Source organism: Diuraphis noxia, unplaced genomic scaffold (assembly GCF_037042655.1).
Source record: "Diuraphis noxia isolate RWA-SAM2 unplaced genomic scaffold, SU_Dnox_SAM2 contig0004, whole genome shotgun sequence".
NCBI lineage: Eukaryota > Metazoa > Arthropoda > Insecta > Hemiptera > Aphididae > Diuraphis > Diuraphis noxia.
In genome coordinates, this window is record NW_028301714.1 from 37237338 (window position 1) to 37259362 (window position 22025).

Consider the following 22025-nt stretch of genomic DNA (forward strand, 5'->3'; position numbering starts at 1 on the left):
AAAAAACAATTTTATCATGATATAATTTTTCTTGAGAATACAAAGTGCAGTCTTGATTGTGTCTTCAAAAACTATAATTTTTTCGAAATTTCTTTTATGATCCTTAAAAATCATTTGCCTGCAGGCCCCATTACCCCCTTTCCATTATTATATTCAAAATATAGCTGTAGTTTATTTTTATGGACACAATTTTCATTATTTTTAACCATGTTCAACTAAAAAACATAATTTTATCATGGTTTAATTATCCTTCATTTATTTTTCTTGAGAATACAAAGTGCAGTCTTCATTGTGTATTCTAAGATTATAATTTTTTCCAAATTTCTTTTTTGATCCTTAAAAACCATTTGCCTGCGGGCGCCAATACCCCCTTTCAATTTTTATTTTCAAAATATAGCTCTAAATTATTTTTTTGGTCACATTTTATAAACTTAATAAGCCACTTGCCACTAAAAAACGTAATTTTATCATGATTCAATTATCCTTCTTTTGTTTTTCTTGAGAATACATAGTGTAGTCTTCATTGTGTATTCTAAGACTATAATTTTTTTGAAATTTCTTTTTTGATCCTTAAAAATGATTTGCCTGCGGGCGCCACAACCTCCTTTCCATTTTTATTTTCAAAATATAGCTCTAGTTTTTTTTTGTAGACACAATTTTTAAACTTTATTAACCATGTTCAACTAAAAAAAACAATTTTATCTTGATTTAATTTTTCTTGAGAATACATAGTGCAGTCTTTATTGTGTATTCAAAGAGTATAATTATTTTCACATTTCTTTTTTGATCCTTAAAAATCATTTGCCTGCGGGCGCCAATACCCCCTTTCAATTTTTATTTTCAAAATATAGATCTAGTTTATTTTTATGGACACATTTTATAAACTTAATAAGCCACTTGCCACTAAAAAACGTAATTTTATCATGATTCAATTATCCTTCTTTTGTTTTTCTTGAGAATACATAGTTTAGTCTTCATTGTGTATTCTAAGACTATAATTTTTTTGAAATTTCTTTTTTGATCCTTAAAAATCATTTGCCTGCGGGCGCCACAACCTCCTTTCCATTTTTATTTTCAAAATATAGCTCTAAATTATTTTTTTGGTCACAATTTTCATTATTTTCAACCATGTTCAACTAAAAAAAAACAATTTTATCATGATTTAATTTTTCTTGAGAATACAAAGTGCAGTCTTGATTGTGTCTTCAAAAACTATAATTTTTTCGAAATTTCTTTTTTGATCCTTAAAAATCATTTGCCTGCAGGCGCCATTACCCCCTTTCCATTATTATATTCAAAATATAGCTCTAGTTTATTTTTGTGGACACAATTATTAAACATTATTAGCCACTTGCCACTAAAAAACGTAATTTTATCATGATTCAATTATCCTTCTTTTGTTTTTCTTGAGAATACATAGTGCAGTCTTCATTGTGCATTCATTCATTATCTAAGACTATAATTTTTTGGAAATTTCTTTTTTGATCCTTAAAAATCATTTGCCTGCGGGCGCCACAACCTCCTTTCCATTTTTATTTTCAAAATATTGCTCTAGTTTTTTTTTGTAGAAACAATTTTTAAACTTTATTAACCATGTTCAACTAAAAAAAACAATTTTATCTTGATTTAATTTTTCTTGAGAATACATAGTGCAGTCTTTATTGTGTATTCCAAGAGTATAATTATTTTCACATTTCTTTTTTGATCCTTAAAAATCATTTGCCTGCGGGCGCCAATACCCCCTTTCAATTTTTATTTTCAAAATATAGCTCTAGTTTATTTTTATGGACACATTTTATAAACTTAATAAGCCACTTGCCACTAAAAAACGTAATTTTATCATGATTCAATTATCCTTCTTTTGTTTTTCTTGAGAATACATAGTTTAGTCTTCATTGTGTATTCTAAGACTATAATTTTTTTGAAATTTCTTTTTTGATCCTTAAAAATCATTTGCCTGCTGGCGCCACAACCTCCTTTCCATTTTTATTTTCAAAATATAGCTCTAAATTATTTTTTTGGTCACAATTTTCATTATTTTTAACCATGTTCAACTAAAAAAAAACAATTTTATCATGATTTAATTTTTCTTGAGAATACAAAGTGCAGTCTTGATTGTGTCTTCAAAAACTATAATTTTTTCGAAATTTCTTTTTTGATCCTTAAAAATCATTTGCATGCAGGCGCCATTACCCCCTTTCCATTATTATATTCAAAATATAGCTCTAGTTTATTTTTTTGGACACAATTTTTAAACATTATATGCCACTTTTCCAAATTTCCGAATTTCATTTTGATCCTTAAAAATAATTTAACTGCGTACGCCAATACCCCCGTTCCAATTTTGTTTTTGAAATATAGCTCTACTTTATTTTTGTGGACACAATTATTAAACATTATTAGCCACTTGCCACTAAAAAACGTAATTTTATCATGATTCACTTATCCTTCTTTTGTTTTTCTTGAGAATACATAGTTTAGTCTTCATTGTGTATTCTAAGACTATAATGTTTTCTAAATTTCTTTTTTGGTCCTTATATTCATTTGCCTGCAGGCGACAATACCCCCATTCAAATTTTATTTTTAAAATATTGCTATAGTTTATTTTTGTGGACACAATTTTTAGACTTAATAAGCCACGTGCAACTAAATAACATAATTTTATCATGGTTTTATTATCCTTCAATTATTTTTTCTTGACAATACAAAGTGCAGTCATCATTGTGTATTCTAAGATAATAATTATTTCCAAATTTCTTTTTTGATCCTTAAAAACCATTTGCCTGCGGGCGCCAATACCCCCTTTCAATTTTTATTTTCAAAATATAGCTCTAAATTATTTTTTTGGTCACATTTTATAAACTTAATAAGCCACTTGCCACTAAAAAACGTAATTTTATCATGATTCAATTATCCTTCTTTTGTTTTTCTTGAGAATACATAGTTTAGTCTTCATTGTGTATTCTAAGACTATAATTTTTTTGAAATTTCTATTTTGATCCTTAAAAATGATTTGCCTGCGGGCGCCACAACCTCCTTTCCATTTTTATTTTCAAAATATAGCTCTAGTTTTTTTTTGTAGACACAATTTTTAAACTTTATTAACCATGTTCAACTAAAAAACACAATTTTATCTTGATTTAATTATTCTTGAGAATACATAGTGCAGTCTTTATTGTGTATTCAAAGAGTATAATTATTTTCACATTTCTTTTTTGATCCTTAAAAATCATTTGCCTGCGGGCGCCAATACCCCCTTTCAATTTTTATTTTCAAAATATAGCTCTACTTTATTTTTATGGACACATTTTATAAACTTAATAAGCCACTTGCCACTAAAAAACGTAATTTTATCATGATTCAATTATCCTTCTTTTGTTTTTCTTGAGAATACATAGTTTAGTCTTCATTGTGTATTCTAAGACTATAATTTTTTTGAAATTTCTTTTTTGATCCTTAAAAATCATTTGCCTGCGGGCGCCACAACCTCCTTTCCATTTTTATTTTCAAAATATAGCTCTAAATTATTTTTTTGGTCACAATTTTCATTATTTTTAACCATGTTCAACTAAAAAAAAACAATTTTATCATGATTTAATTTTTCTTGAGAATACAAAGTGCAGTCTTGATTGTGTCTTCAAAAACTATAATTTTTTCGAAATTTCTTTTTTGATCCTTAAAAATCATTTGCCTGCAGGCGCCATTACCCCCTTTCCATTATTATATTCAAAATATAGCTCTAGTTTATTTTTGTGGACACAATTATTAAACATTATTAGCCACTTGCCACTAAAAAACGTAATTTTATCATGATTCAATTATCCTTCTTTTGTTTTTCTTGAGAATACATAGTGCAGTCTTCATTGTGCATTCATTCATTATCTAAGACTATAATTTTTTGGAAATTTCTTTTTTGATCCTTAAAAATCATTTGCCTGCGGGCGCCACAACCTCCTTTCCATTTTTATTTTCAAAATATTGCTCTAGTTTTTTTTTGTAGAAACAATTTTTAAACTTTATTAACCATGTTCAACTAAAAAAAACAATTTTATCTTGATTTAATTTTTCTTGAGGATACATAGTGCAGTCTTTATTGTGTATTCCAAGAGTATAATTATTTTCACATTTCTTTTTTGATCCTTAAAAATCATTTGCCTGCGGGCGCCAATACCCCCTTTCAATTTTTATTTTCAAAATATAGCTCTAGTTTATTTTTATGGACACATTTTATAAACTTAATAAGCCACTTGCCACTAAAAAACGTAATTTTATCATGATTCAATTATCCTTCTTTTGTTTTTCTTGAGAATACATAGTTTAGTCTTCATTGTGTATTCTAAGACTATAATTTTTTTGAAATTTCTTTTTTGATCCTTAAAAATCATTTGCCTGCTGGCGCCACAACCTCCTTTCCATTTTTATTTTCAAAATATAGCTCTAAATTATTTTTTTGGTCACAATTTTCATTATTTTTAACCATGTTCAACTAAAAAAAAACAATTTTATCATGATTTAATTTTTCTTGAGAATACAAAGTGCAGTCTTGATTGTGTCTTCAAAAACTATAATTTTTTCGAAATTTCTTTTTTGATCCTTAAAAATCATTTGCATGCAGGCGCCATTACCCCCTTTCCATTATTATATTCAAAATATAGCTCTAGTTTATTTTTTTGGACACAATTTTTAAACATTATATGCCACTTTTCCAAATTTCCGAATTTCATTTTGATCCTTAAAAATAATTTAACTGCGTACGCCAATACCCCCGTTCCAATTTTGTTTTTGAAATATAGCTCTACTTTATTTTTGTGGACACAATTATTAAACATTATTAGCCACTTGCCACTAAAAAACGTAATTTTATCATGATTCACTTATCCTTCTTTTGTTTTTCTTGAGAATACATAGTTTAGTCTTCATTGTGTATTCTAAGACTATAATGTTTTCTAAATTTCTTTTTTGGTCCTTATATTCATTTGCCTGCAGGCGACAATACCCCCATTCAAATTTTATTTTTAAAATATTGCTATAGTTTATTTTTGTGGACACAATTTTTAGACTTAATAAGCCACGTGCAACTAAATAACATAATTTTATCATGGTTTTATTATCCTTCAATTATTTTTTCTTGACAATACAAAGTGCAGTCATCATTGTGTATTCTAAGATAATAATTATTTCCAAATTTCTTTTTTGATCCTTAAAAACCATTTGCCTGCGGGCGCCAATACCCCCTTTCAATTTTTATTTTCAAAATATAGCTCTAAATTATTTTTTTGGTCACATTTTATAAACTTAATAAGCCACTTGCCACTAAAAAACGTAATTTTATCATGATTCAATTATCCTTCTTTTGTTTTTCTTGAGAATACATAGTTTAGTCTTCATTGTGTATTCTAAGACTATAATTTTTTTGAAATTTCTATTTTGATCCTTAAAAATGATTTGCCTGCGGGCGCCACAACCTCCTTTCCATTTTTATTTTCAAAATATAGCTCTAGTTTTTTTTTGTAGACACAATTTTTAAACTTTATTAACCATGTTCAACTAAAAAACACAATTTTATCTTGATTTAATTATTCTTGAGAATACATAGTGCAGTCTTTATTGTGTATTCAAAGAGTATAATTATTTTCACATTTCTTTTTTGATCCTTAAAAATCATTTGCCTGCGGGCGCCAATACCCCCTTTCAATTTTTATTTTCAAAATATAGCTCTACTTTATTTTTATGGACACATTTTATAAACTTAATAAGCCACTTGCCACTAAAAAACGTAATTTTATCATGATTCAATTATCCTTCTTTTGTTTTTCTTGAGAATACATAGTTTAGTCTTCATTGTGCATTCAAAGACTATAATTTTTTCTAAATTTCTTTTTTGATCCTTAAATTCATTTGCCTGCAGGCGACAATACCCCCATTCAAATTTTATTTTTAAAATATTGCTATAGTTTATTTTTGTGGACACAATTTTCATTATTTTTAACCATGTTCAACTAAAAAAAAACAATTTTATCATGATTTAATTTTTCTTGAGAATACAAAGTGCAGTCTTGATTGTGTCTTCAAAAACTATAATTTTTTCGAAATTTCTTTTTTGATCCTTAAAAATCATTTGCCTGCAGGCGCCATTACCCCCTTTCCATTATTATATTCAATATATAGCTCTAGTTTATTTTTGTGGACACAATTATTAAACATTATTAGCCACTTGCCACTAAAAAACGTAATTTTATCATGATTCAATTATCCTTCTTTTGTTTTTCTTGAGAATACATTGTTTAGTCTTCATCGTGCATTCTAAGACTATTATGTTTTCTAAATTTCTTTTTTGATCCTTAAAAATCATTTGCCTGCGGGCGACAATACCCCCTTTCAAATTTTATTTTCAAAATATAGCTCTAGTTTTTTTTTGTGGACACAATTTTGAAACTATATTGGCAGCTTACCACTAAAAAACATAATTTTATCATGATATAATTATACTTCATTTATTTTTCTTGAGAATACATAGTGCAGACTTTATTGTGTATTCCAAGAGTATAATTATTTTCACATTTCTTTTTTGATCCTTAAAAATCATTTGCCTGCGGGCGCCAATACCCCCTTTCAATTTTTATTTTTAAAATATAGCTCTAGTTTATTTTTATGGACACATTTTATAAACTTAATAAGCCACTTGCCACTAAAAAACATAATTTAATCATGATATAATTATCCTTCTTTTGTTTTTCTTGAGTATACATAGTTTAGTCTTCATTGTGTATTCTAAGACTATAATTTTTTTGAAATTTCTTTTTTGATCCTTAAAAATCATTTGCCTGCGGGCGCCACAACCTCCTTTCCATTTTTATTTTCAAAATATAGCTCTAAATTATTTTTTTGGTCACAATTTTCATTATTTTTAACCATGTTCAACTAAAAAAAAACAATTTTATCATGATTTAATTTTTCTTGAGAATACAAAGTGCAGTCTTGATTGTGTCTTCAAAAACTATAATTTTTTCGAAATTTCTTTTTTGATCCTTAAAAATCATTTGCATGCAGGCGCCATTACCCCCTTTCCATTATTATATTCAAAATATAGCTCTAGTTTATTTTTTTGGACACAATTTGTAAACATTATATGCCACTTTTCCAAATTTCCGAATTTCATTTTGATCCTTAAAAATAATTTAACTGCGTACGCCAATACCCCCGTTCCAATTTTGTTTTTGAAATATAGCTCTACTTTATTTTTGTGGACACAATTATTAAACATTATTAGCCACTTGCCACTAAAAAACGTAATTTTATCATGATTCACTTATCCTTCTTTTGTTTTTCTTGAGAATACATAGTTTAGTCTTCATTGTGTATTCTAAGACTATAATGTTTTCTAAATTTCTTTTTTGGTCCTTATATTCATTTGCCTGCAGGCGACAATACCCCCATTCAAATTTTATTTTTAAAATATTGCTATAGTTTATTTTTGTGGACACAATTTTTAGACTTAATAAGCCACGTGCAACTAAATAACATAATTTTATCATGGTTTTATTATCCTTCAATTATTTTTTCTTGACAATACAAAGTGCAGTCATCATTGTGTATTCTAAGATAATAATTATTTCCAAATTTCTTTTTTGATCCTTAAAAACCATTTGCCTGCGGGCGCCAATACCCCCTTTCAATTTTTATTTTCAAAATATAGCTCTAAATTATTTTTTTGGTCACATTTTATAAACTTAATAAGCCACTTGCCACTAAAAAACGTAATTTTATCATGATTCAATTATCCTTCTTTTGTTTTTCTTGAGAATACATAGTTTAGTCTTCATTGTGTATTCTAAGACTATAATTTTTTTGAAATTTCTATTTTGATCCTTAAAAATGATTTGCCTGCGGGCGCCACAACCTCCTTTCCATTTTTATTTTCAAAATATAGCTCTAGTTTTTTTTTGTAGACACAATTTTTAAACTTTATTAACCATGTTCAACTAAAAAACACAATTTTATCTTGATTTAATTATTCTTGAGAATACATAGTGCAGTCTTTATTGTGTATTCAAAGAGTATAATTATTTTCACATTTCTTTTTTGATCCTTAAAAATCATTTGCCTGCGGGCGCCAATACCCCCTTTCAATTTTTATTTTCAAAATATAGCTCTACTTTATTTTTATGGACACATTTTATAAACTTAATAAGCCACTTGCCACTAAAAAACGTAATTTTATCATGATTCAATTATCCTTCTTTTGTTTTTCTTGAGAATACATAGTTTAGTCTTCATTGTGCATTCAAAGACTATAATTTTTTCTAAATTTCTTTTTTGATCCTTAAATTCATTTGCCTGCAGGCGACAATACCCCCATTCAAATTTTATTTTTAAAATATTGCTATAGTTTATTTTTGTGGACACAATTTTCATTATTTTTAACCATGTTCAACTAAAAAAAAACAATTTTATCATGATTTAATTTTTCTTGAGAATACAAAGTGCAGTCTTGATTGTGTCTTCAAAAACTATAATTTTTTCGAAATTTCTTTTTTGATCCTTAAAAATCATTTGCCTGCAGGCGCCATTACCCCCTTTCCATTATTATATTCAATATATAGCTCTAGTTTATTTTTGTGGACACAATTATTAAACATTATTAGCCACTTGCCACTAAAAAACGTAATTTTATCATGATTCAATTATCCTTCTTTTGTTTTTCTTGAGAATACATTGTTTAGTCTTCATCGTGCATTCTAAGACTATTATGTTTTCTAAATTTCTTTTTTGATCCTTAAAAATCATTTGCCTGCGGGCGACAATACCCCCTTTCAAATTTTATTTTCAAAATATAGCTCTAGTTTTTTTTTGTGGACACAATTTTGAAACTATATTGGCAGCTTACCACTAAAAAACATAATTTTATCATGATATAATTATACTTCATTTATTTTTCTTGAGAATACATAGTGCAGACTTTATTGTGTATTCCAAGAGTATAATTATTTTCACATTTCTTTTTTGATCCTTAAAAATCATTTGCCTGCGGGCGCCAATACCCCCTTTCAATTTTTATTTTTAAAATATAGCTCTAGTTTATTTTTATGGACACATTTTATAAACTTAATAAGCCACTTGCCACTAAAAAACATAATTTAATCATGATATAATTATCCTTCTTTTGTTTTTCTTGAGTATACATAGTTTAGTCTTCATTGTGTATTCTAAGACTATAATTTTTTTGAAATTTCTTTTTTGATCCTTAAAAATCATTTGCCTGCGGGCGCCACAACCTCCTTTCCATTTTTATTTTCAAAATATAGCTCTAAATTATTTTTTTGGTCACAATTTTCATTATTTTTAACCATGTTCAACTAAAAAAAAACAATTTTATCATGATTTAATTTTTCTTGAGAATACAAAGTGCAGTCTTGATTGTGTCTTCAAAAACTATAATTTTTTCGAAATTTCTTTTTTGATCCTTAAAAATCATTTGCATGCAGGCGCCATTACCCCCTTTCCATTATTATATTCAAAATATAGCTCTAGTTTATTTTTTTGGACACAATTTTTAAACATTATATGCCACTTTTCCAAATTTCCGAATTTCATTTTGATCCTTAAAAATAATTTAACTGCGTACGCCAATACCCCCGTTCCAATTTTGTTTTTGAAATATAGCTCTACTTTATTTTTGTGGACACAATTATTAAACATTATTAGCCACTTGCCACTAAAAAACGTAATTTTATCATGATTCACTTATCCTTCTTTTGTTTTTCTTGAGAATACATAGTTTAGTCTTCATTGTGTATTCTAAGACTATAATGTTTTCTAAATTTCTTTTTTGGTCCTTATATTCATTTGCCTGCAGGCGACAATACCCCCATTCAAATTTTATTTTTAAAATATTGCTATAGTTTATTTTTGTGGACACAATTTTTAGACTTAATAAGCCACGTGCAACTAAATAACATAATTTTATCATGGTTTTATTATCCTTCAATTATTTTTTCTTGACAATACAAAGTGCAGTCATCATTGTGTATTCTAAGATAATAATTATTTCCAAATTTCTTTTTTGATCCTTAAAAACCATTTGCCTGCGGGCGCCAATACCCCCTTTCAATTTTTATTTTCAAAATATAGCTCTAAATTATTTTTTTGGTCACATTTTATAAACTTAATAAGCCACTTGCCACTAAAAAACGTAATTTTATCATGATTCAATTATCCTTCTTTTGTTTTTCTTGAGAATACATAGTTTAGTCTTCATTGTGTATTCTAAGACTATAATTTTTTTGAAATTTCTATTTTGATCCTTAAAAATGATTTGCCTGCGGGCGCCACAACCTCCTTTCCATTTTTATTTTCAAAATATAGCTCTAGTTTTTTTTTGTAGACACAATTTTTAAACTTTATTAACCATGTTCAACTAAAAAACACAATTTTATCTTGATTTAATTATTCTTGAGAATACATAGTGCAGTCTTTATTGTGTATTCAAAGAGTATAATTATTTTCACATTTCTTTTTTGATCCTTAAAAATCATTTGCCTGCGGGCGCCAATACCCCCTTTCAATTTTTATTTTCAAAATATAGCTCTACTTTATTTTTATGGACACATTTTATAAACTTAATAAGCCACTTGCCACTAAAAAACGTAATTTTATCATGATTCAATTATCCTTCTTTTGTTTTTCTTGAGAATACATAGTTTAGTCTTCATTGTGTATTCTAAGACTATAATTTTTTTGAAATTTCTTTTTTGATCCTTAAAAATCATTTGCCTGCGGGCGCCACAACCTCCTTTCCATTTTTATTTTCAAAATATAGCTCTAAATTATTTTTTTGGTCACAATTTTCATTATTTTTAACCATGTTCAACTAAAAAAAAACAATTTTATCATGATTTAATTTTTCTTGAGAATACAAAGTGCAGTCTTGATTGTGTCTTCAAAAACTATAATTTTTTCGAAATTTCTTTTTTGATCCTTAAAAATCATTTGCCTGCAGGCGCCATTACCCCCTTTCCATTATTATATTCAAAATATAGCTCTAGTTTATTTTTGTGGACACAATTATTAAACATTATTAGCCACTTGCCACTAAAAAACGTAATTTTATCATGATTCAATTATCCTTCTTTTGTTTTTCTTGAGAATACATAGTGCAGTCTTCATTGTGCATTCATTCATTATCTAAGACTATAATTTTTTGGAAATTTCTTTTTTGATCCTTAAAAATCATTTGCCTGCGGGCGCCACAACCTCCTTTCCATTTTTATTTTCAAAATATTGCTCTAGTTTTTTTTTGTAGAAACAATTTTTAAACTTTATTAACCATGTTCAACTAAAAAAAACAATTTTATCTTGATTTAATTTTTCTTGAGGATACATAGTGCAGTCTTTATTGTGTATTCCAAGAGTATAATTATTTTCACATTTCTTTTTTGATCCTTAAAAATCATTTGCCTGCGGGCGCCAATACCCCCTTTCAATTTTTATTTTCAAAATATAGCTCTAGTTTATTTTTATGGACACATTTTATAAACTTAATAAGCCACTTGCCACTAAAAAACGTAATTTTATCATGATTCAATTATCCTTCTTTTGTTTTTCTTGAGAATACATAGTTTAGTCTTCATTGTGTATTCTAAGACTATAATTTTTTTGAAATTTCTTTTTTGATCCTTAAAAATCATTTGCCTGCTGGCGCCACAACCTCCTTTCCATTTTTATTTTCAAAATATAGCTCTAAATTATTTTTTTGGTCACAATTTTCATTATTTTTAACCATGTTCAACTAAAAAAAAACAATTTTATCATGATTTAATTTTTCTTGAGAATACAAAGTGCAGTCTTGATTGTGTCTTCAAAAACTATAATTTTTTCGAAATTTCTTTTTTGATCCTTAAAAATCATTTGCATGCAGGCGCCATTACCCCCTTTCCATTATTATATTCAAAATATAGCTCTAGTTTATTTTTTTGGACACAATTTTTAAACATTATATGCCACTTTTCCAAATTTCCGAATTTCATTTTGATCCTTAAAAACCATTTGCCTGCGGGCGCCAATACCCCCTTTCAATTTTTATTTTCAAAATATAGCTCTAAATTATTTTTTTGGTCACATTTTATAAACTTAATAAGCCACTTGCCACTAAAAAACGTAATTTTATCATGATTCAATTATCCTTCTTTTGTTTTTCTTGAGAATACATAGTGTAGTCTTCATTGTGTATTCTAAGACTATAATTTTTTTGAAATTTCTTTTTTGATCCTTAAAAATGATTTGCCTGCGGGCGCCACAACCTCCTTTCCATTTTTATTTTCAAAATATAGCTCTAGTTTTTTTTTGTAGACACAATTTTTAAACTTTATTAACCATGTTCAACTAAAAAAAACAATTTTATCTTGATTTAATTTTTCTTGAGAATACATAGTGCAGTCTTTATTGTGTATTCAAAGAGTATAATTATTTTCACATTTCTTTTTTGATCCTTAAAAATCATTTGCCTGCGGGCGCCAATACCCCCTTTCAATTTTTATTTTCAAAATATAGCTCTAGTTTATTTTTATGGACACATTTTATAAACTTAATAAGCCACTTGCCACTAAAAAACGTAATTTTATCATGATTCAATTATCCTTCTTTTGTTTTTCTTGAGAATACATAGTGCAGTCTTCATTGTGCATTCATTCATTATCTAAGACTATAATTTTTTGGAAATTTCTTTTTTGATCCTTAAAAATCATTTGCCTGCTGGCGCCACAACCTCCTTTCCATTTTTATTTTCAAAATATTGCTCTAGTTTTTTTTTGTAGACACAATTTTTAAACTTTATTAACCATGTTCAACTAAAAAAAACAATTTTATCTTGATTTAATTTTTCTTGAGAATACATAGTGCAGTCTTTATTGTGTATTCCAAGAGTATAATTATTTTCACATTTCTTTTTTGATCCTTAAAAATCATTTGCCTGCGGGCTCCAATACCCCCTTTCAATTTTTATTTTCAAAATATAGCTCTACTTTATTTTTTATGGACACATTTTATAAACTTAATAAGCCACTTGCCACTAAAAAACGTAATTTTATCATGATTCAATTATCCTTCTTTTGTTTTTCTTGAGAATACATAGTGCAGTCTTGATTGTGTATTCAAAAACTATAATTTTATCGAAATTTCTTTTTTGGATTCTTAAAAATCATTTGCCTGCGGGCGCCAATACCCCCTTTCAATTTTTATTTTCAAAATAAAGCTCTAGTTTTTTTTTGTGGACACAATTTTGAAACTATATTGGCAACTTACCACTAAAAAACATAATTTTATCATGATATAATTATACTTCATTTATTTTTCTTGAGAATACATAGTGCAGTCTTTATTGTGTATTCCAAGAGTATAATTATTTTCACATTTCTTTTTTGATCCTTAAAAATCATTCGTCTGCGGGCGCCACAACCCCCTTTCAATTTTTATTTTCAAAATATAGCTCTAAATTATTTTTTTGGTCACATTTTATAAACTTAATAAGCCACTTGCCACTAAAAAACGTAATTTTATCATGATTCAATTATCCTTCTTTTGTTTTTCTTGAGAATACATAGTGCAGTCTTCATTGTGCATTCATTCATTATCTAAGACTATAATTTTTTGGAAATTTCTTTTTTGATCCTTAAAAATCATTTGCCTGCGGGCGCCACAACCTCCTTTCCATTTTTATTTTCAAAATATTGCTCTAGTTTTTTTTTGTAGACACAATTTTTAAACTTTATTAACCATGTTCAACTAAAAAAAACAATTTTATCTTGATTTAATTTTTCTTGAGAATACATAGTGCAGTCTTTATTGTGTATTCCAAGAGTATAATTATTTTCACATTTCTTTTTTGATCCTTAAAAATCATTTGCCTGCGGGCTCCAATACCCCCTTTCAATTTTTATTTCAAAATATAGCTCTACTTTATTTTTATGGACACATTTTATAAACTTAATAAGCCACTTGCCACTAAAAAACGTAATTTTATCATGATTCAATTATCCTTCTTTTGTTTTTCTTGAGAATACATAGTGCAGTCTTGATTGTGTATTCAAAAACTATAATTTTATCGAAATTTCTTTTTTGGATTCTTAAAAATCATTTGCCTGCGGGCGCCAATACCCCCTTTCAATTTTTATTTTCAAAATAAAGCTCTAGTTTTTTTTTGTGGACACAATTTTGAGACTATATTGGCAACTTACCACTAAAAAACATAATTTTATCATGATATAATTATACTTCATTTATTTTTCTTGAGAATACATAGTGCAGTCTTTATTGTGTATTCCAAGAGTATAATTATTTTCACATTTCTTTTTTGATCCTTAAAAATCATTCGTCTGCGGGCGCCAATACCCCCTTTCAATTTTTATTTTCAAAATATAGCTCTACTTTATTTTTATGGACACATTTTATAAACTTAATAAGCCACTTGCCAATAAAAAACGTAATTTTATCATGATTCAATTATCCTTCTTTTGTTTTTCTTGAGAATACATAGTTTAGTCTTCATTGTGTATTCTAAGACTATAATTTTTTTGAAATTTCTTTTTTGATCCTTAAAAATCATTTGCCTGCGGGCGCCACAACCTCCTTTCCATTTTTATTTTCAAAATATAGCTCTAAATTATTGTTTTGGTCACAATTTTCATTATTTTTAACCATGTTCAACTAAAAAAAAACAATTTTATCATGATATAATTTTTCTTGAGAATACAAAGTGCAGTCTTGATTGTGTCTTCAAAAACTATAATTTTTTCGAAATTTCTTTTATGATCCTTAAAAATCATTTGCCTGCAGGCGCCATTACCCCCTTTCCATTATTATATTCAAAATATAGCTGTAGTTTATTTTTATGGACACAATTTTCATTATTTTTAACCATGTTCAACTAAAAAACATAATTTTATCATGGTTTAATTATCCTTCATTTATTTTTCTTGAGAATACAAAGTGCAGTCTTTATTGTGTATTCTAAGATTATAATTTTTTCCAAATTTCTTTTTTGATCCTTAAAAACCATTTGCCTGCGGGCGCCAATACCCCCTTTCAATTTTTATTTTCAAAATATAGCTCTAAATTATTTTTTTGGTCACATTTTATAAACTTAATAAGCCACTTGCCACTAAAAAACGTAATTTTATCATGATTCAATTATCCTTCTTTTGTTTTTCTTGAGAATACATAGTGCAGTCTTCATTGTGCATTCATTCATTATCTAAGACTATAATTTTTTGGAAATTTCTTTTTTGATCCTTAAAAATCATTTGCCTGCGGGCGCCACAACCTCCTTTCCATTTTTATTTTCAAAATATTGCTCTAGTTTTTTTTTGTAGACACAATTTTTAAACTTTATTAACCATGTTCAACTAAAAAAAACAATTTTATCTTGATTTAATTTTTCTTGAGAATACATAGTGCAGTCTTTATTGTGTATTCCAAGAGTATAATTATTTTCACATTTCTTTTTTGATCCTTAAAAATCATTTGCCTGCGGGCTCCAATACCCCCTTTCAATTTTTATTTCAAAATATAGCTCTACTTTATTTTTATGGACACATTTTATAAACTTAATAAGCCACTTGCCACTAAAAAACGTAATTTTATCATGATTCAATTATCCTTCTTTTGTTTTTCTTGAGAATACATAGTGCAGTCTTGATTGTGTATTCAAAAACTATAATTTTATCGAAATTTCTTTTTTGGATTCTTAAAAATCATTTGCCTGCGGGCGCCAATACCCCCTTTCAATTTTTATTTTCAAAATAAAGCTCTAGTTTTTTTTTGTGGACACAATTTTGAGACTATATTGGCAACTTACCACTAAAAAACATAATTTTATCATGATATAATTATACTTCATTTATTTTTCTTGAGAATACATAGTGCAGTCTTTATTGTGTATTCCAAGAGTATAATTATTTTCACATTTCTTTTTTGATCCTTAAAAATCATTCGTCTGCGGGCGCCAATACCCCCTTTCAATTTTTATTTTCAAAATATAGCTCTACTTTATTTTTATGGACACATTTTATAAACTTAATAAGCCACTTGCCAATAAAAAACGTAATTTTATCATGATTCAATTATCCTTCTTTTGTTTTTCTTGAGAATACATAGTTTAGTCTTCATTGTGTATTCTAAGACTATAATTTTTTTGAAATTTCTTTTTTGATCCTTAAAAATCATTTGCCTGCGGGCGCCACAACCTCCTTTCCATTTTTATTTTCAAAATATAGCTCTAAATTATTGTTTTGGTCACAATTTTCATTATTTTTAACCATGTTCAACTAAAAAAAAACAATTTTATCATGATATAATTTTTCTTGAGAATACAAAGTGCAGTCTTGATTGTGTCTTCAAAAACTATAATTTTTTCGAAATTTCTTTTATGATCCTTAAAAATCATTTGCCTGCAGGCGCCATTACCCCCTTTCCATTATTATATTCAAAATATAGCTGTAGTTTATTTTTATGGACACAATTTTCATTATTTTTAACCATGTTCAACTAAAAAACATAATTTTATCATGGTTTAATTATCCTTCATTTATTTTTCTTGAGAATACAAAGTGCAGTCTTTATTGTGTATTCTAAGATTATAATTTTTTCCAAATTTCTTTTTTGATCCTTAAAAACCATTTGCCTGCGGGCGCCAATACCCCCTTTCAATTTTTATTTTCAAAATATAGCTCTAAATTATTTTTTTGGTCACATTTTATAAACTTAATAAGCCACTTGCCACTAAAAAACGTAATTTTATCATGATTCAATTATCCTTCTTTTGTTTTTCTTGAGAATACATAGTGCAGTCTTCATTGTGCATTCATTCATTATCTAAGACTATAATTTTTTGGAAATTTCTTTTTTGATCCTTAAAAATCATTTGCCTGCGGGCGCCACAACCTCCTTTCCATTTTTATTTTCAAAATATTGCTCTAGTTTTTTTTTGTAGACACAATTTTTAAACTTTATTAACCATGTTCAACTAAAAAAAACAATTTTATCTTGATTTAATTTTTCTTGAGAATACATAGTGCAGTCTTTATTGTGTATTCCAAGAGTATAATTATTTTCACATTTCTTTTTTGATCCTTAAAAATCATTTGCCTGCGGGCGCCAATACCCCCTTTCAATTTTTATTTTCAAAATATAGCTCTACTTTATTTTTATGGACACATTTTATAAACTTAATAAGCCACTTGCCACTAAAAAACGTAATTTTATCATGATTCAATTATCCTTCTTTTGTTTTTCTTGAGAATACATAGTGCAGTCTTGATTGTGTATTCAAAAACTATAATTTTATCGAAATTTCTTTTTTGGATTCTTAAAAATCATTTGTCTGCGGGCGACAATACCCCCATTCAAATTTTATTTTTAAAATATTGCTATAGTTTATTTTTGTGGACACAATTTTTAGACTTAATAAGCCACGTGCAACTAAAAAACATAATTTTATCATGGTTTTATTATCCTTCAATTATTTTTTCTTGACAATACAAAGTGCAGTCATCATTGTGTATTCTAAGATAATAATTTTTTCCAAATTTCTTTTTTGATCCTTAAAAACCATTTGCCTGCGGGCGCCAATACCCCCTTTCCATATTTATTTTCAAAATATAGCCCTAAATTATTTTTTTGGTCACATTTTATAAACTTAATAAGCCACTTGCCACTAAAAAACGTAATTTTATCATGATTCAATTATCCTTCTTTTGTTTTTCTTGAGAATACATAGTTTAGTCTTCATTGTGTATTCTAAGACTATAATTTTTTTGAAATTTCTTTTTTGATCCTTAAAAATCATTTGCCTGCGGGCGCCACAACCTCCTTTCCATTTTTATTTTCAAAATATAGCTCTAAATTTTTTTTTTGGTCACAATTTTCATTATTTTTAACCATGTCCAACTTAAAAAAAAACAATTTTATCATGATTTAATTTTTCTTGAGAATACAAAGTGCAGTCTTGATTGTGTCTTCAAAAACTATAATTTTTTCGAAATTTCTTTTATGATCCTTAAAAATCATTTGCCTGCAGGCGCCATTACCCCCTTTCCATTATTATATTCAAAATATAGCTGTAGTTTATTTTTATGGACACAATTTTCATTATTTTTAACCATGTTCAACTAAAAAACATAATTTTATCATGGTTTAATTATCCTTCATTTATTTTTCTTGAGAATACAAAGTGCAGTCTTTATTGTGTATTCTAAGATTATAATTTTTTCCAAATTTCTTTTTTGATCCTTAAAAACCATTTGCCTGCGGGCGCCAATACCCCCTTTCAATTTTTATTTTCAAAATATAGCTCTAAATTATTTTTTTGGTCACATTTTATAAACTTAATAAGCCACTTGCCACTAAAAAACGTAATTTTATCATGATTCAATTATCCTTCTTTTGTTTTTCTTGAGAATACATAGTGCAGTCTTCATTGTGCATTCATTCATTATCTAAGACTATAATTTTTTGGAAATTTCTTTTTTGATCCTTAAAAATCATTTGCCTGCGGGCGCCACAACCTCCTTTCCATTTTTATTTTCAAAATATTGCTCTAGTTTTTTTTTGTAGACACAATTTTTAAACTTTATTAACCATGTTCAACTAAAAAAAACAATTTTATCTTGATTTAATTTTTCTTGAGAATACATAGTGCAGTCTTTATTGTGTATTCCAAGAGTATAATTATTTTCACATTTCTTTTTTGATCCTTAAAAATCATTTGCCTGCGGGCGCCAATACCCCCTTTCAATTTTTATTTTCAAAATATAGCTCTACTTTATTTTTATGGACACATTTTATAAACTTAATAAGCCACTTGCCACTAAAAAACGTAATTTTATCATGATTCAATTATCCTTCTTTTGTTTTTCTTGAGAATACATAGTGCAGTCTTGATTGTGTATTCAAAAACTATAATTTTATCGAAATTTCTTTTTTGGATTCTTAAAAATCATTTGTCTGCGGGCGACAATACCCCCATTCAAATTTTATTTTTAAAATATTGCTATAGTTTATTTTTGTGGACACAATTTTTAGACTTAATAAGCCACGTGCAACTAAAAAACATAATTTTATCATGGTTTTATTATCCTTCAATTATTTTTTCTTGACAATACAAAGTGCAGTCATCATTGTGTATTCTAAGATAATAATTTTTTCCAAATTTCTTTTTTGATCCTTAAAAACCATTTGCCTGCGGGCGCCAATACCCCCTTTCCATATTTATTTTCAAAATATAGCCCTAAATTATTTTTTTGGTCACATTTTATAAACTTAATAAGCCACTTGCCACTAAAAAACGTAATTTTATCATGATTCAATTATCCTTCTTTTGTTTTTCTTGAGAATACATAGTTTAGTCTTCATTGTGTATTCTAAGACTATAATTTTTTTGAAATTTCTTTTTTGATCCTTAAAAATCATTTGCCTGCGGGCGCCACAACCTCCTTTCCATTTTTATTTTCAAAATATAGCTCTAAATTTTTTTTTTGGTCACAATTTTCATTATTTTTAACCATGTCCAACTTAAAAAAAAACAATTTTATCATGATTTAATTTTTCTTGAGAATACAATGTGCAGTCTTGATTGTGTCTTCAAAAACTATAATTTTTTCGAAATTTCTTTTTTGATCCTTAAAAATCATTTGCCTGCAGACGCCAATACCCCCTTTCCATTTTTATTTTCAAAATATAGCTCTTAATTATTTTTTTGGTCACAATTTTCATTATTTTTAACCATGTTCAACTAAAAAACATAATTTTATCATGGTTTAATTATCCTTCATTTATTTTTCTTGAGAATACAAAGTGCAGTCTTCATTGTGTATTCTAAGATTATAATTTTTTCTAAATTTCTTTTTTGATCCTTAAAAATCATTTGCTTGCGGTCGTCACTACCCCTTTCCATTTTTATTTTCAAATTATATTTTTGTCGACACAAGTTTTAAGCTTTATTAGCCACTTAATTTTGTAAGGATCAAAAATGAAATTTCAAAATTATGGTCATTGAATCCACAATGAAATTGCACTATGTATTTTCAAGAAAAATAAATGAAGGATAATAAAATTATTATAATATTATGTTTTTTAGTGGCAAGTGGCTAATAAATTTTAAATTTTGTGTTAACAAAAATAAGGTAGATATATTTTGAAAATACAAATGGAAACGGGGTATTGGCACCCGAAAGCAAATTAATTTAAAGCATCAAAAAAGAAATTTGGAAAAAATTATAGTTTTAGTATACACTATCAAGACTGCAATATGTATTCTCAAGAAAAATAAAAGAAGGATAATTATATCATGATAAAATTATATTTTTTAGTTGCTATTGTTTAAAAAAGTTTGAAAAAAGCGATTGAAGTTAAATGAAACAAACTGTAAAAGACATTTGACTTTTTGTAAATTCTCAAAATTAAAAAAAAAAAAACAATTCCGTTGTCGATGTATATCATTTTTTTTTTTCAAAAAATGGTTTTAGATTCTGTACGAAGTGTGATGAATGTATTGATTTTACAATGATGTGTGTTTTTTTTTGTATCCGTGTACATCATAACTAGTCGAAATAATGCTTCAATTTCAATCAATGCGGGTGGTTTCCGATGGAAAAGTGAATATCCTTGGTGCATTATAGAGGTCAAAATTAAACATTTTCCAACACTTTTCTAAAAAATCGAGAAAAACAAAAAAAAAGTGACAGAAAAACGAGATTTTTTACGCAAAACCAGTTTTCGACCAAATCGATTTTTTTATATGGTTCTTATTCAAAAACGCAATACATCTGAATCATATAATCGTGTCTTATAATTATGATATATTCTTGTACCTGAAAAATAATTCCCTGCAATAACTGAATAAGAAAACATTAAAATAAATTTTCCTAAAACAACTATTTAAACGAAAAATTGACTCTAAAAGTATTAAATAAAAATTATATTATATTCATGTTTGAAAGTATGAGAATGATATAAATAGAATTAATAACTATGTACAAAATTACAATAACCGAGAGTCACAAAACACTTAACAAAATAAACATACTTTCGTTATAATAGGTAATGCAAATATGTGTATAATAGCCAGCACAGTTTTTAATTTGTTTACTTAATTCCAGCCAACATAATAATAAAATAAGTTGGTTTAATTATTAAATAAGAACTACCGCAACCGCACTATGATTATATCTCTATCGAATTTTATTATTATACATATTAGTTGCTCATGTTTAAGTTGGTGTCTCCGTGGAAATTGTCGTCGTTGTTATAATTAGATTTGCGACATTTGCGTAGGTATTGCGTGTACTGCATCATCGTACCTTATAACTTTTGTCAGTAATCAACGGTTAACTCAATACCCGACCTTATGGTTATGGTGGATTGAGTGCTGTAGGCCGTCACGTCGTATATCCGATATACCTTTTCGTATATGTAAGCAATTTAAAGTCATAGGCCGTGTTTGAGTACCTATCTAGCAAGTCGGTCATCATCGGCAATAGTCTATAAGTAACTGACTATTAATTTTAGACAACACGTTGAACAACAATAAGTAACATTGCAGTGTTTCGCAGAAACTATAGTTTAAACGTTATATATTATAGTCATAAGATCACATAATATAATAATATATGAAGATCGAGGGTAGTCACTCACATGGGAGTATACCCTATGCGTTTGCATACCCTTCGGGCAGACGCTTGGGAGCACATGAACAAATTAGTAACCAAAAGTGTAAGATGAAATGTCATGCTCATTAATTTTAGGATCATTTATATCTGTGAGAGAGGGGCATATTTTATCAGCCGCATACCCTGCAAATAATGTCTGCGCTCGCCTATGAATAGGTTCATCTCTTGTTAAAAATATTTTTATAATTCATGAATTCAAAAAAAAAAAAAAAAAATGTTATTTAAAGTAATACAAGTAATTGATGTTATGTGACATCGAAGGAAATAAAATCCATTTAAATGTGGTTAAAATGGTTGTTTTTAAAG